The following is a 17,688-nucleotide window of genomic DNA, read 5'->3' as shown; positions in this document are numbered from 1 at the left end:
ACAAAGTTACATCACATATTCATGAGCAAGTAAAGTCTTTTAAATCATGCAATGTATAAATAAAGAACATTTCAAAACTCCTGCCAAGAATCTGCCATTTTCCTTCTCTCTGTTTAGATTTATGTTACTATTTATAGCATATTACGACAATATTTTGTACATGTATCCTCCAGCATTTGATTGGTCAGACAATTATGTGTTCGGATCATAATCGCTAATTTCCGTGGAATCTCGTTCAAAATCGTAGTGAAATGGGCTATTAAAGAAAATACCATCAATTACACAAATCCTCTCCTTGCTATTAACTCTATATCAATTACACAAAATGAAACAAAGAAAAGCAAACTAAGCAACATCCAACAGCCATTATTTCCATATTTATATTCATGTTTGAAGTACCTTTCCCCATAGCATGTAACCTAAAGGTGAATTCAGTTTTTCTCCATACCAGTAATACCATGCCAAGTTGTAAATGGGACACTGTCAGGACATTGAGAAAGAAATGACTAAGCAATGCTGGTATTTTAGACAGGCTATTCAAAACCTTAGGAAGTTTTATACAACATAGCTCCCATGTCAGTTTTCAGTTAATTAATCATTGTGTATATTTCATCTGTTATTGATTTGGGTAGAAAATTCAGATCATTCTTACAAATACTACTTATTTTGTTTACATGTTTAGATCATTGTTGGTATTTACTACTCCGTGACCTTAAAGCACAGACTACACAGTTGTGCAGGTATGCTGGTCACAAAGGCAGAATCAATTTAACCCCAATTTGATACAGCATTTGGGATAAATGGTGTTGCCTTTTTTTTTTGAAAGATTTATATGCCTGATACAGCATTACATAGCAGTCATATATTGTTCTGTTAACTGAAATGAACTGGATATATACATCATGTTCCTATTTTTATATGCATTTCAGATTCATCACGTCAGCCTGACTCAGCATGTGAATTTTCAAAGAGTAAGACAGTTACTGGGAAGTGTTTACAAAAGAGAGCAATAAGTAAATTCTCTTTTAAATAATATTTGATATTTCAGAGCTTAAGCTCGAGTTTTAATGCGAAAAAAATAGAATATTAACATAAAAGTTAACTTCTGATCAAGTAAATTTTAAGTCCACTAGTTACCAGTCATATACATGGAAGCTATTTTGTTTTTGCCTTTCTTTCAACCAATATGTCTATCGATAATTTCATGTCAGTTCTGTAACTAGTGTGGTAATCTGTAAGAACAGTGTAACCTATACCCTTGTAATGTATCATGCTCAGCATTCTGGTCACTGCCACTAAGGTCAAGGTGGCATTTCTGACTGCATGACATTTTGTTATATTGCTGAAGTTTTCACAAAGAATTACTTATCAACACGGGTGACACGCCCATGATCCTGTGTAATTGTTATTTGCATTTCTTTTATTGTTTTTAAGGTGGAACTGAGGAATTTATCTATAAGATGGAGGAGAAGAAAGTGGCGGAGTTAGAGTTAATGAACAGTTGAAAACACTCTCCAGTATTGACAACAGTTTAAAAGAACTTGTTTCAATTAAGAAGAAGAAATTAGAAACTGGAATTGAGAACAACTTTTTGCACCAGTTTGAATTTTAAAAAGTCCACAATTTGACATCTTTTGAGATAAAGCTTTGAAACTTTCAACACTTGTACAGTCACCATGTTCAGTTGTAGAGTAGAGCACACAACTCCATCAATGACTTTGCTGAATTATGACCCTATTGAACTTGCAGTCTTAATCTGTAGGAAAGAGTACATAGCTCAAACATAAGTACGTACATAAGTTATCTTATATAAAGGTTGTTTTACACTTTTTTTCAAAATGGTCAGTAACATTTGAGCAACATTTTCTGACATTTTTTTTATTTTTCAAATATACTGTTTCAAATGTATCTAAGAAGCAAAGCAACCCATCACATAGTAAGATCCCTAATACAAATGTATAATTAACAACTATGTGAAATTTTATAATTATCTTCCTTTAATACACGTGTTTAAAAAATGTATTATTTTACAATTGCAAGGATTAATATCTGACTATTTCACCTACCAGAAAAAAGCAAACTTTAAAACAATGAGTAGCTTTTGAATTATTCTATTATTTTTTTTTCAATCTATCTTGCTTGCACAACCAAAAATAGACAAAGTGAGGCAATAATAAATTCATAAACCAGCATTTCTCAGGATTTTTAGCATGTTGTGATACACTGTTGATACACGGTTACATGCAGCATTTTTTACCCTTTTTACCCATTTCATACCCATCCTGGCGTTGGTGTCACAACTTGGTGAATGTTTTGCATGCAAGTTCAGTTGGCTATCATTGGCATTTTTCTTTTTCTAGGTCTATTATAAACCTGACTGGGTCAAGTTCCATAACTCTGACATGTATTTTGAGCAAATTATGCGCCCTTTTTGGACTTAGAAAATCCTGGTTGATTTTTTATTTGCAAGTTAATATCTCTAAAACTAATGCAGATATTGAAACTTCACCTGTGTCTTCAGGGTCATAAAACTAGTCGACAGCATGAAGTTCAATAACTCTGTCAAGCATTTTGTCAAAATTAGGCCCCCTTTTGGAATAGAAAATCCTGGTTAAAGTTTTGCATGCAAGTACATACAGCTATAACCTTAAGGCATACAGATTAGAAACTCATTTTTTCTTACCATCCTCAATGGGTCAAGTCCCATTACTCTTACATATATTTTGGGCATATTACATCACCATTTGGACTTAGAAAATTCTAGTTTAGGTTTTGCGTGCCAGTTACTAGCTTTTCCTTTGATCTGACCTGGTGATCTAGTTTTTGACCCCAGATGACCCAATATCGAACTCATCCAAGATTTTATTGAGAGTAACATTCTGACCAAGTTTCATTAAGATTGGGTCAAAATTGTGACCTCTAGAGTGTTAACAGTCAAATTGTTGACGACAACGGACAGACAGACGACTGACAGACAACGGACACAGGGCAATCACAAAAGCTCACCTTTGAGCACTTCATGCTCAGGTGAGCTAAAAAGGAAACTGACTGAGCAAATATGTATACCGGTAGAATTGAATTGGTAACTTCCGTGTACATGTTCACGTTTCTGAATTATGTAACAACAATACACAGCAGTGTAACAATAGACTGGATTATGTAACAACAATACACAGCAGTGTAACAATAGACAAGATACTGATAAGGATAACACTAAAATGGATTTAAAGAATTTAACAAGATACTCAAGTGATGCAATTAATGTAGCAATACAAACATGTCTTTCAAAAGACGAATCAGAAAAATTCAAACAATATAGTAATAGAGTTTTACAAATATTAAACGGTTCAGAACGGAATACAAATGAAACTGCAAAAAAGGAAAATTCATTACCTACAGATAAAGAAATATTTTACAATTATATTAATAGAATAAAACAAAATATTGATAAATATGATAGAGATGGAAATGAAGTTTTAGAAATAGAACTAAATGGACTGGAAGTCGATATAGATCGATTTAGTTTGGAAAGGTTGAAAACTGCTCATGCTGTTATTATCAAACTTGAAAGCAACGTAGAAATATATAACTTAATATTGTGTTTTATACGTGGAGATATATTATATTTTAAAATATACTCAAAACATGGCGGCGGATTCAGAAATATTTTGAAACAAATGGAAATACCATATTCCACGGCAATGCGTTACATAAGTTTTACAACAACCATCTTGAGATTTCCTCACCTCATTGTTTGTGGACTAAATTTTTCACAGATATACGAATATAAAAACATGTTAGCAGAGTATTTATTTAAAAAAAATATTGATTTAGGAGATCGCTTATCAACACCCATATGTATAAAAGCTGATGGAAAATGTTTTGAAATACAACACATAGAAACAACTATACCAACAACAACTATACACACAACAATTAACTATTCAATATTAACCGACAGTTTAATAAACAGCTCAAAACTCAATATTGGAGAAATAAAAACAATCAAAGAAAAAACGATTATAAGAAATATGGATGCAGAACTTAACGACTGTGAAAAAGTCTTAATAATTCTACTCTAGATACAGACGAAATTGATACACCTTTACATAGAAACAACACAAGTGATATGGATGTAGAAATGAACACACCCTCCCCGCACAAAAAAGTAAAGCAAACAACTATATTTTAAGACAGTTTTTGGAGTAGTACAGAATATAACGTTTTTGCCACATTTTGACAGTAGTATAGAATATAACGTTTTTAACACAGTTTGGCATTAATTTGATTAAAAATAGATTTTAACCTTTTTTATTAAAATAATTTACGAGTGTTTGTTCATTTTGTTTTATATTGTTAACTTTTAGTATTTTATATAGGGATGGGTTCGAATGTTCGAATATTCGAATATGAAAATCAAATTTGAATATTCATGAATTACAGTAAAACACCGCTCACTCGAGGTCGCAAGGGGATGGGCAAAATGCTGGAGTTATCCATGGTTTCGAGCGACCCAAACATTGACCAACATACGAAGAAAATTGAAGACACTTTTACCAATTTTCATCGGGACCGTTTGCAGAGTAAACGATGACGCGTAATAATAACATACTTGTGACATTTTAAATGAAAAAACGTATTACAAACGTTATCTTTGATAGACGTTTCAATAGGTAATTTGTAAATGGCACATGTGAAGAAACAACTAAGACTTTTTTTATTTATATTCATCAACAAGTGCATATCATAATTATCGTCTCAATTTAATGAAAAGGCTATATTACTTCCTTCATTTGCATGCAAACAACTGCTGATTAAAATATTAAGATCTCATAACTATCTTCCCGATCCTGCAGAAAAGATGTTTTAAGTAATCAGTAATTCATCGATATTTGATCAATAAAACTTTTCTTTAACCGTTTATCAATCTCATTATAAGATCAAATATACCGACTAACAAATTTAAGATAGTCTGGGAATAGACTACGCAATTCTCGGGGTGTGTGAAAATTTTTGATTAACCGATACATTCTGACCGCCGGAGGTGTGAAAAATTTTGACACTTCTGCTCGAGATTGCCAGAAGAAACAAAGAATAAATGAATACACAGGGACCAGGTGTCATGCTCGAGTGATCGAGTTATCGATGCTCGACCCAGCCGTGGTAATTTCGCAAAGAAAATAGAAGGAAATCGGCCGGGACCACATGAATTGCTCGAGCGAGCCCGGGTGCATGAGTCATGGATGCTCGAGCGAGCGGTGTTTCACTGTAGTGAATAGATTTTTTTCAAAATAAGAAAGAAGTATAAAGTTGTCATTGATTTTGTGCAATATAAGCATGCTAATTCTGCAGAATAAAACTGTTCATTCTGTCATGTTTGTTTATCGCATATCAAAAGATGTCCAATTAACAAGAAAATTGCAATGCATAACTGACAGGGACCACGTTATGGATTAACAGTTTGCAACAGGCGTAAATGTGATGCATGTCAAAAATTGTCCAATTAACAAGAAAATTGCAATGCATAATTGGCAGGGGTCATCGTTACGGATTAACAGTTTGCAACAGGCGTAAACGTGATGCCTTTTTATCTTTTGTTCATTTTTATTGGCGCCTGTTTTATCTAACAAATTTAAGTGGGATTTTTTCGAAAACAATACCAAACTTGTAGATATTGGCGATCTTTATAAAATATTTTGTACGACATTTCAGACCGTCCGCAGAATCGGTTTTCATCCACAGCGCCCGGGCAATTCATTTATTGAAATCGGCCGTATTTGAAATAAATTTCGAAGTAGTTTATAATGAAATAAAAAAATAACATATGACTGATGCATAAGATCATGTTGAAGGGGGTTTAAGTCTGCCTTCATTAAGTTTGTCAGCTTTTTACACGCTGACTGAAAATTTTCAAAATGGCGGCGATAATACAACAGCGTGACACGTGCTTAAATTGGATGGCCTGCTATTTTTAGATAAAGTTGTGACGGTCTAAATTATAATCGATTTGGAGTTGTTTTTTTTATCATTTTGAAGCTAAAGCACTGGATTAGTTAAATATGTTCATAATCATACTGACAGAATCGTGAAATAAAACGCTAGGGTGGCGGGTTTAACTAGGTAGGAACAAATATTTTTAGGCCTTATTACGTACGATGATTCACGTTTTAAACAACGAAATATATTGTGTATATGCCAACCACTTTATAAGAATTTAAAGCTGCCATTAAAAAATGTTGAATATTCGAATATTGCAAACCGAATATTCGAATATTGATTTCAGTATTCGTTCCCATCCCTAATTTTATACAATAAATCATAAATGTTTATACCATCTTGTAACATTTTAATGAAAAATAAACAATAATAACCACACAATACACTTGTTTTGTCTTGATATTGTATGTTGTTATACTTTACTCCAGGTATATATTTAACTATTTCCTTTGGTGGAGGAAGTCCGAATGGATCAAAGTATATTTCATTTACATAACATACCCAGTGTGTTCAAGGCCCAACAGAGTTATCCAAATTTATAATTCCACACGGCAGCGAGCCACCGGGTACCACGGTCCTCTTGTTTTTTATTGATGTTTTTGGTAGATTATTTCTACTAAATACGCCCCTAAAGTTTTTAATTTTCAATTGTTTTACCCACTGTTCAATTTCAAAGTTAGAAATAGGTTTGTTTATATATTTTACTTTTTTTTTACAATAGGAATTCATCTGTAAGGTCTTCGTTGAGCATCGATTTGTATTCCCTGGCCTTGTCGGTTGCTTGCAGCACCCTTACCACTTAACAAAGATGTAATCAAAGGTATTCCGAGACTAGCAAGAATTGTACTAATAAAACCGCCATTTGTTTTTGTTTTTGAGTTAGTTTTATTACACCAGTTTCCCTTAATTGTTTTCTTTGATTAGGTGTAAGATATGGTGATATCATATTTCTCTTATCATTAGCTACCGAAATCATACCATTTCCAAGTAACTTACTGACACCAGTACTAGCAAGTCCTGACAAAGCGCCAATGCCTAATGGCCCTAATATTTTTGGAGCTATTTTTGCAGATACCGGAAGTACTGTCCGACCTAACAGACCAGCCAAAGCTCCTAAGAAACCTCCATTTTGACCTTGACCGGACATTTGTTTTTTTTTAAATTGTAATTTCTAATCTCTTCTTATTCCTAATAGACTTTTCAATTTGATTAATCTGTGTTTTTGTTAAAAGTAAAGGAAAGTTTCCACGCAACTGTTCATATTTCAATCTAAAAGTATGTGAAATTTTATTATTGTAAGCTTTCGCTAATTTTTTTTTCTGTCCATCTGTTAAATCTACTTTATATTCAATATAATTTGATGTCATTATATATTTTATATATATTTTATTTAAACAATAACAAGTTCATTTCCAATAGTATTTATTTCAACTGTTTCTTCATACAATACAGCACGATATCTTGCAGTTGGAAGTGTATTTAAATGTAATTGTAATGTAATATGCTTAGGATCTTCTGCAATTCCTTCCTTTTTAAATTCTAAGTTAAAACTAGAAGATGCTTTTGCAAAAAAGCGCATGTCTCCCCCAATGCAAAGTGGTATAGGCAAGAAGTCAATAGGAGTCAGGAGTAAAAGTCAAAGAGACACTAATGGTTGGCTGCAATAGGGATCATCTACTTGGCATGTCCAGTCATCCTGCTAAGTTTCAACACTCTTGGCCTAGTGGTTCTCAAGTCACTGTTCAGGCTCCTGTGTCCTTGACCTTTGATCAAGTGATCCCAAAATATATAGGGGTCATCTACTCTGCATGTCCAATCATCCTATTAAGTTTCAACATTCTAGGTCAAGTGGTTCTCAAGTTATTTTCCGGAAATGATTTCACATGACCAGGCCCCTGTGACCTTGACCTTTAATAGACTGACCCAAAAATCAATAGGGGTCATCTACTCTGCATGTTCAATTATCCTATGAAGTTTCAACATTCTGGATCAAGACGTTCTCAAGTTATTGATCGGAAATGGTTATCAATGTTCAGGCCCCTGTGACCTTGACCTTTAACGGAGTGATCCCAAAATCGATAGGGGTCATCTACTCTGCATGAGCAATCATCCTATGAAGTTTCAACATTCTGGGTTGAGTGGTTCTCAAGTTACTGACCGGAAATTGTTTTCCACGTTCAGGCCCCTGTGACCTTGACCTTTAATAGTGACCCCAAAATTAATTGGGGTCATTTACTCTGTATGTCCAATTATCCTATAAAGTTTTAACATTCTGGGTCAAGAGGTTCTCAAGTTATTGATCAGAAACGGTTTTCCATGTTCAGACCCCTGTGACCTTGACCTTTAACAGAGTGATCCCAAAATCGATAGGGGTCATCTACTCTGCATGACCAATCATCCTATTAAGTTTCAACATTCTGGGTCAAGTTGTTCTCAAGTTACTGACCGGAAATGTTTTTCAATGTTCAGGCCCCTGTGACCTTGACCTTTAACAGAATGACCCCAAAATCGATAGGGGTCATCTACTTTGCATGTACAATCATCCTATGAAGTTTCAACATTCTGGGTCAAGTGGTACTCAAGTTATTGATTGGAAATGGTTTTCAATGTTCAGGCCCCTTTGACCTTGACCTTTAACAGAGTGACCCCAAAAACAATAGGGGTCATCTACTCTACATGACCAATCATCCTATGAAGTTTCAACATTCTGGGTCAAGTGGTTCTCTAGTTATTGATCAGAAATGGTTTTCAATGTTCAGGCCCCTGTGACCTTGACCTTTGACGGAGTGACCCCAAAATGAATAGGGGTCATCTACTCTTCATGACCAATCATCCTATTAAGTTTCAACATTCTGGGTCAAGTGGTTCTCTAGTTATTGATTGGAAATGGTTTTCAATGTTCAGGCCCCTGTGACCTTGACCTTTGACGGAGTGACCCCAAAATCAATAGGGGTCATCTACTCTTCATGACCAATCATCCTATTAAGTTTCAACATTCTTGGTCAAGTGGTTCTCTAGTTATTGATCGGAAATGGTTTTCAATGTTCAGGCCCCTGTGACCTTGACCTTTGACAGAGTGACCCCAAAAACAATAGGGGTCGTCTACTCCAGCAGCCCTACAACCCTATGAAGTTTGAAGGTTCTAGGTCAAATGGTTCTCCAGTTATTGCTCGGAAATGAAGTGTGACGTATGGATGGACGGACGGACGGACAGGGCAAAAACAATATGTTTCCCCCCCTCTAACAATATGTCTCCCCCAGAGGCGGGGAGACATAATGAACAAATCCGAACAAACTTTGAAAATTTAATCTATTTAAGAGACTTACAGTAGTTTTATTAAGCAAGGGCTTTTTTAGGAATTTGTCCCTTTCTGGGTGATTTTTTTTTTTTTAGGAATTTTAGGGAGGCATCAAAAAAATAGGATTTTTTAGGAATTTTAGGGCCACTTGAAAGCCTGTGACAGTAAAGGAAATCCCCTTAAAAGACCTATGAAAAACTTTGAAATATTGTCTTTAGATGAGAAGGCTGTCTGGTGCTGCAAAAGTGGCACAAACTCATCAATATTTGAATAAATTGAAACATCTACAGACAGGCACGGTTATCATAGCATATACATCTGGATCGGAACCTGCGACTTTACAAACAGGCACGGTCATCTTTGCATATACATCTGGATCGGAACCTGCGACTTTACGAAAAAGAATGGTCATTTTATAAACTTAGTAAACACTCCAGATCAAACTTTTAATTAATATGACTGTAAATGTCACTAAATGTGTGAAGGACTATAAAATTCACTTGTGTGAAAAAGCTACTTAAAAGGACTACAAATATCACTTGTGTAATTCAGCAACCTATAATGACTACGTTAATTTTGTGAAACAGCAATTCATAATGAATGATAATATCACTCGAGTCATCCGGCAACTTTTTAGGACTGTGAATGTCACTTGTGTGATCAAAGAACATATAAGGCCTATAAGTGTCACTTGTACAATCGGGGAACCTATTTGGACTAAAAATGTTACTTGTCTTATTCAGCAACCTATGACTACAAAATTAATATCAACTGTGTGAAATGGAAACTTACTAGGACTATAAATGTCACATGTGTAATCCTGCAAAATATAAGTACTACAAATGTCACTTATGTAATTAAGCAACTTGTAAGGACTATAAATGCCACTTCTGTGATTCAGCAACTATAAGGATTATGAATGTCACTTGTGTGATCATGCTATTTACTCACAAGGACTGTTAACGTCACTTGTGTGATCAAGCAACCTATAAGGACTATAAGTTTCACTTGTGTAATACAGGAACCGATTAGGACTATAAATGTCACTTGTCTTCTTCAGCAACCTACAAGGACTATAAGTGTCATTTGTGTAATCCAGCAACCTATGACTATAAAAGAAACTTGTGTAATCTGGCAACCTATAAGGACTGTAAATCTTACTTGTGTGATCCATCAACCTGTAAGGACTATAAATGTCACTTGTGTAATCCTGCACCCTATGACTATAAATGTCACTTGTCTTATCTAGCAACCTATAAGAACTACAAGTGTCACATGTATTATCCATCATATATATAGGGACTAACTGAAGAAAACTAATAATCAAGGAGTAATACTTTCAACAAGAGGGCCATGATGGCCCTATATCGCTCACCTGTTATCATTGCACTTGAGGACAAGAAGGTCCTCAGAAAAAATATCTAAGTCCAAAGGACAGGAACAACAAAGGGAAGAAATTTAACCAAAAAGAAAAAAAAAATTCTTACAAGGTACAGATATGTCAAAATACACCTAAAAATTGGAGGTACCATCCATGTTGTACCACAGAAAAGTGGTCTCGGTTTCTCCCTACGGCCAATAATAAAAAAGTTACTCAAAATAAGCTATTTATAGTAATGTAAAAGGGAAGTAATTAAAAAGAAAATTATTGTAAGTGAACAAAAGAAGGATCTGCCAATAAATCTGTTGACATAAATGAAATTTCAGATCAGTATCTTCATTAGTTACGGAGATATACCCATTTTAATTTGAAATAAAGGGAGGTAATTTGACATAAAATCAGTCCATAGTTAACTACCCTGATTGGCTCATTCCAACTAATGACAATAATGAAATTTCAAATAAGTCCTATAAGTACTTACTGATATAAATCCATTTTGATTACAATCAGGGGAGGTAATCAGATATAAAATAACTCTGGAACCTACGATTGGATATGATTTGTCATGGAATCCAAGATTTATTGTTGTTGAAGATATTTTGGAAGTTTGTATCAAATAAAACCATAAATGAAGTCTCTATATGGCTGCAAAAGCCAAAATAGCCAATTTTGGACCTTTAGGGGGCCATAACTCTGGAACCCATGATGGAATCTGGCCAGTTCAAGAAAGGAACCAAGATCTTGTGGTGATACAAGTTGTGTGCAAGTTTGGTTAAAATCAAATCATAAATGAAGCTGCTATTGTGCAGACAAGGTCAAAATAGCTAAGTTTGGCCCTTTCAGGGGCCATAACTCTGAAACCCATTATGGGATCTGGCTGGTTCAATAAAGGAACTGAGATCTTATGGCGACACAAGTTTTGTGCAAGTTTGATTAAATTCAAATCGTAAATGAAGCTGCTATTGTGCAGACAAGGTCAAAATAGCTAACTCTGGCCCTTTCAGGGGCCATAACTCTGGAACCCATGATGCAATCTCGCTAGTTCAAGAAAGGAATCAAGATCTTATAGTGATACAAGTTGTGTGCAAGTTTGGTTAAAATAAAATCATATATGAAGCTGCTATTGTGCAGACAAGGTCAAAATAGCTAATTCTGGCCCTTTCAGGGGCCATAACTTTGGAACCCATAATGGAATCTGGCCAGTTCAAGAAAGGAATCAAGATCTTATAGTGATACAAGTTGTGTGCCAGTTTGGTAAAAATCAAATCATAAACAAAGCTGCTATTGTGCAGACAAGGTCAAAATAGCTAATTTTGGCCCTTTCAGGGGCCATAACTCTGGAACCCATAATGGGATCTGGCCAGTTCAAGAAAGGAACCGAGATCTTATGGTGATACAAGTTGTGTGCAAGTTTGGTTAAAATAAAATCATAAATGAAACCACTATCGTGCAGACAAGAAATTGTTGACGGATGGACGCACGGACTGACAACGGACGAAGGGTGATCACAAAAGCTCACCTTGTCACTATGTGACAGGTGAGCTAAAAAGAAAAGCTTCAGTTGTCAAAATTCTCTTTTATCACAACTGGATCACATCTGCATAAGTTGTAAAAAGAACTGCAACTGGTGTGATATTTTGAAGGCATTCTCCTTAATATAGATGACTCTGATGAAAAGAGCGATATCAAAATGGGTGTATAAAAATTGTTTCACAATCAGTTACATTTCAAGTAATTGAATAAGTACAAGTTTTGGAGGAATATTATTATTGAAATTAAAATGGTCAAAATGTATATTTATAGTCAAAGCAAATCAAATCCATCTTATTTATTTGTTGGATGTGAAAGAAACTCATGTCTTATTATCTGTGAAACATGGTTGTATTTTCCAGGAAGAATTATCTGCAATGACACGCGATGAAATGCAAGTCATATTGGAACAAGCAGTTACAAACTATCCAAGTCTCAAGTTTGATTTTATGAGAGCGGCACAGGGACAGCCAGGAGGATATCATCCAGGAGGTAATGTTCCAGATTGGTGTGTGTGAGGCTTCTGTCGGCAGATACCAACAGAGACAGAGAAAATCTGCTGGGAAAGAGAAAACTGCATTTCTCTCATACCCGTAATAGTTATATTTCTTAAATATTTGTTTCATAAAGGGCTTGGTTCACTAATGTACGTAAATGGCACCGAATTTAGCCATATTATACATTACTTATTCTACATTGATACATATGCTGTTCGTAACAAGTAAACACAATGCTTCATATATAAGTAATAAACTTTGAAAAATAATGTGTTGTTGTGTTTATATATTACTCCAAACATGCCCCACTTTCCAAAAAAATGTGAATTTTCCATGAAATTTGAGACTTTATTTATGATTTTCGCCTTGGCGGCATCCTTTACCAATCTTAATATTTTAACCACTACTTCGTACATGAAAAACCAACAAAAAGTGCAAAAATCATCGCTGGTGAGCAATGCCGCCATATTCAAAAACGAAAAAAACGTCCGTCTCAGAGACACATTTTTATCCGAAATTACACAAGCCTCGGTTTCGGTAAAATGACGTTGAAGTTGACGTCACTTAATTAGATATTTGTTTTCATTAATTTGTTTTTCAAGCAACAGCCATTAGAGCTAGTGTTAAAATCAATAATATCGGACGAAGATTTTTAAGTTTTAACGTTTCAACATTTAGTAAAATATCACAAACCTTATGAGTGAATTAGTGAATTGTTTCCCTTTGAAATCAACACGCCATTATCGGTGGATACATGTCTGAAACTGGGCTGAATATACGCGGATATTTAAAGTGCATGGCGGATTTAATAATTGTTATGGTAAGTGTTAATTTTCATTATAAATTTATTCGTAATTGGAGGCAAAACAAAATGGACAGACCGCTTCGTTTGTTGACTTATCGAAGATGCAACTTTGCAGCGAAAAATAGCAGTGTTGACATTTCGATTCGACTGTCTGCTGTCAAATAGATCTACTTTTAATATCATTCCTGTGTATTTGTAAGTTTTCACGATGGCAGAATATACTTGTAGCCAAGACAGTCGGGCATCTTCTATGTTAAGTAGGCCCACCTTCTGTATGAAACTTTCTATCCAGAATTTGTAAAGAGGTAAATGAACTGATGAACAGGAATGGGCTATTCCAGAAAATATACACCCCCCACTGTGGAAGCAGTTTTTTCGGAGAAAATTACCGCCCCCCCCCCCCCCCCCCCCCCCCCCCCCCCCCCCCCCCACTCCTGGAGACATTTTACCCCCCCTCTCCCCCTTCCACACCCCGGTTACCTGAAAATACCCCCCCCCCCCCCTTCCTCCCAATAGGATCCCTCCAAATACCCCCCCCCCCCCCCACTCGCCTCCTCTCGAGTTATTTCAGAAAAGATCCACCATCCCCCTTCCACACCCCGGTTACCTCAAATACTCCCCTCCCCTTCCTCCCAATAGGATCCCTCCAAATACCCTCCCTCCTCTCAGGTTGTACCAAAAAACTGCTTCCACAGGGAGGGGGTGGATATTTTCTGGAATAGCCCAATATTACAAGATATGGTACATTGTTTAAACTGTCACAGATGTGAACAATTTAATAATTACATGGTCATTATGCACAGTGGAATCTATGAAAATTGAAAATTATAGTACAATGACACAGGAAAAGTGGTGTTTTAAATTGTCACTTTTTGTTGTAATTATAGCAACTAAAATAGACCTCCTGAAAATTTCTTAAAAAATCTACATGCAAATTACAATAAAAACTACATTTTTCATTCTCACTACTGCCATTACTGGTAGACAGCATGCTGGTAGGCTACTAAATAAATGAGAAATTCTTTTTTTTTATTTTTCAGGATAACCTCCAGCAGTAAGAAATATAAAGGCTCACTGCAGTTTTGAGTGCTCAACAAGTATTGACCCCATACTATGCTCAGCAAGTAGGGCCCTTGTATTTCTGTGAATCCTCATGCAGGTATAAGATTTTGAAGTTAGTGTTTACATTCATATCAGTGTCAGTATCCTCAAATGCACTTTTTCAATATCAATTTTAACTATGAAATTCCATATATCACTAAATTAAATTCCATAGTCTTCAAACAAATCATGACTCTATGAATAAAAGCTTCAGGCCTGCAGTGTACATTTTACATTGGAATTATAGTGACACCTTTGCAGAAATTTTGTCAAGTAAAATTATCTAAAGGAAGTTATGTTTTGTTAAGACTTGATATTACTAATTCCTGTGGGTTTTATTTTTCACTGAACTTTCTGTAAATCCCTGAAATTGGGTTGAAAATACTGCATTGCTTTATAATTTAAAGATGCTATATCATAAGCACTGTGAATTGGAATTCAATTAAATTTTGATAAATACAAGTTAATGTTAAGCAATATCTATAAGAAAGGATGAACTGTTTGGTCAGTGTTGATTCACTCCATTTTTGATGAGAATTTAATACATTTCTTATAAACTGTTCTTGTTTTTGTATGAAAAGTACAGTACTGCTGTTGGAAGAGGAGCAAACAGTGTGGTATCTATGGTCCACCATCACTTCAAGCATCATGGCTATGGAGAAAAGAATGTTTCATTACATATGGACAATTATGGTGGACAAAATAGGAAAAGTGTTGTAATAAGGTAAGAATTCCCAATAAATAAAGAAATATTTATTAAGCACACAGAATTTGATGTTGAAATATTTAATTTTACAGTGTGTTCATACACTTCAGTTTGGAAAGTCACTAGTTTCCAGTTTATATATATAATGTGCATAATTTTATCTAAATGAAAAATAATATCTCCACTGATAAACATTGAATTACAATTTGAATATTGCATACTTTCACAACATATTGTATTAAGACTTAGGTGTGTATGTAAGAAAATAAACTGTGTAGCTGGCATTTATTTGTTTTAATAAAGTGATGCTATGTTATATTCTAAGGACTCACTATTGCTACTTAGAAGTTTTTGTTTAAGAATTCATTGTTTAAATATACCCGTTATTTTAGCTATGGAATGTGGCTTGTTATGATGGGTCTACATGATGACTTGGAGTACAACCTGATTGAGGCCCGGCATACAGAATTCAGTCCTGAACATGTTTAGGTATATTTGGCTTGAGCCTCTTTAATCAATTAAGTTTTTATTAATAATCAAGTATTGATAAAACTTGCTGCAGAGATCATGTCTGTAAAGAGGCCACTTACATTAAAATACCACAGTTTCTGTTTATGTTTGTGTTGTTAAAGAGTGTCTAGCTCACTGCAAGCAAGTTAATCAGAAATAACATAATTCTAATAAAGTAACTGTTTTTTCTTAACCAGGTTAAAGAACTATTTGTTAAAATGAGATCAAAATCATGGCCCGTACTTGATGTAGAATATGTGCGATTGTTGAATTTTTTCATGAAAAGAAGTTATTACTGTAATAAAATTCTAAAATGTTATTTAATGTAATTATGTGTGGGATGTCTTTTGGAATGCTGTTGTTCAGGATTGATGAAAAGGTTCTTTGTTTTAAATATTTGATACATTTATCATTACAGAATGTCTTCTGCATGACCTGGTATAGATAGTATTCTTGAAGGATTATAACTTCAACACAGAGACGGAGATTAATATTTTTAGGCAGGGAGTTGGCATGACAGGCAAATTCACCAACCGTATTATCATTCCTGAGCTGGATGCCAGTCGACAGTGGTACCTGTATAATGAAATAGCGCCCCTTTGCAGCAACAGCAATGTATGCTCAAAACCAGCAGTGTCAAAGCCATTAAAATTGAGAACTCAAGTCATTTAAAACGAAGAATGAATGGAAAAAAGTGTTTAACATTTAAAGTAATACAGAGAAAGAGCTCTGAAATTTTGATTAATTTGAAAGTGTTTTTGATTTTTTGAAGATGTACTAGACCCAAATTCCATATATTTGAAAAAGAACAAATGATACATATAGTTTATGTAAACATTGAATTAACAACTTTATGGTGTCAACAGTACTATGCATTTGTTAAATATTGACTCACTATATACATGTAAGGCTGAACACAGTATAAATGTGAAATTCCTCTAAAACACTGGAAGATTTTTCAACAATAATTGTAACATATATGGTAGTAATGTACATTTGTTTTCATTACGACAGTTGGATTATATAGATCTACGAATATTTTCTGCTGTATTCAAACTGCATGTAATCATTTCTGTCAGCAGTATCATGTTTATTTTCCCTTTCATAAACAATTAATTTAACCTGTCTTGAAAGCACAATATATGTATAATTTGTAAAACATACATTGGATTATTGTGGAAACAATTTAGTTTTTGTATGCCTAATTATATATTATTGCCGTTAGTATTATCTGACTCTTTTAATATGATCAAGACATTTGATAAGGCATTTTTCTTAAACTATTACTGTATGTTAAATGAGATTATGTAGTATTATGTTTACGGAATTAATTGCGTAACCATGGAAACATTTTCTGTTGTTCTATATTATGTCTTGAAAAAAAACATTGTTTGAAGAACACTTTTCAGTGGTGCATTTTTTTTAAATTTTTACATGTAATGGTAAATGCTGAAAATGTTCTACAATAACTTAGCAAAAACGTCATTGTTGTCTCATTGAAGCATATACTGCAACTCCATTGTAACCATAGCGACAGAAATATATTGTATTATTTATGAATAATGATCTTCACAAACAAATTACATATGTTATTTTTCTTAAAGAATGACCTAAATTGGTTTTATTCCATAAAAAACAGACATAGCAAATATTCTCATTTTTATCTCCGTTTCCATGGCAACCATATATTTTTTTGCCTCAAATTATAGGCGTTGCTTAGGGTTATATCTTAGCATATCTGAATGTTAATTATACGTTCTGATGTAATTGTTATAAGAGATTTTCGTGTTTCCATAAAGAAAATCAATCGGTTGCCATGGCAACAGCACAATTTCAAATGAATTAAAATATGAGATTTTGCA

General features: G+C 34.4%; 1 long non-coding RNA gene across 1 annotated transcript; it reads left to right on the top strand.

The window, feature by feature from the left end:
• Positions 1-13,469: 13,469 nt before the first annotated feature.
• Positions 13,470-17,688, top strand: LOC128546307 (uncharacterized). The gene is made up of 5 exons (XR_008365927.1): positions 13,470-13,524; positions 14,550-14,668; positions 15,192-15,334; positions 15,709-15,805; positions 16,245-17,688. It is a non-coding gene; the product is annotated as an uncharacterized LOC128546307 (long non-coding RNA).

The sequence above is a fragment of the Mercenaria mercenaria genome, chromosome 1 (genome assembly GCF_021730395.1).
Source record: "Mercenaria mercenaria strain notata chromosome 1, MADL_Memer_1, whole genome shotgun sequence".
Taxonomy (NCBI): Eukaryota; Metazoa; Mollusca; class Bivalvia; order Venerida; family Veneridae; genus Mercenaria; species Mercenaria mercenaria.
The sequence above is the reverse complement of the archived record's forward strand: the minus strand, read 5'-3'. Positions and strand labels throughout refer to the sequence as shown.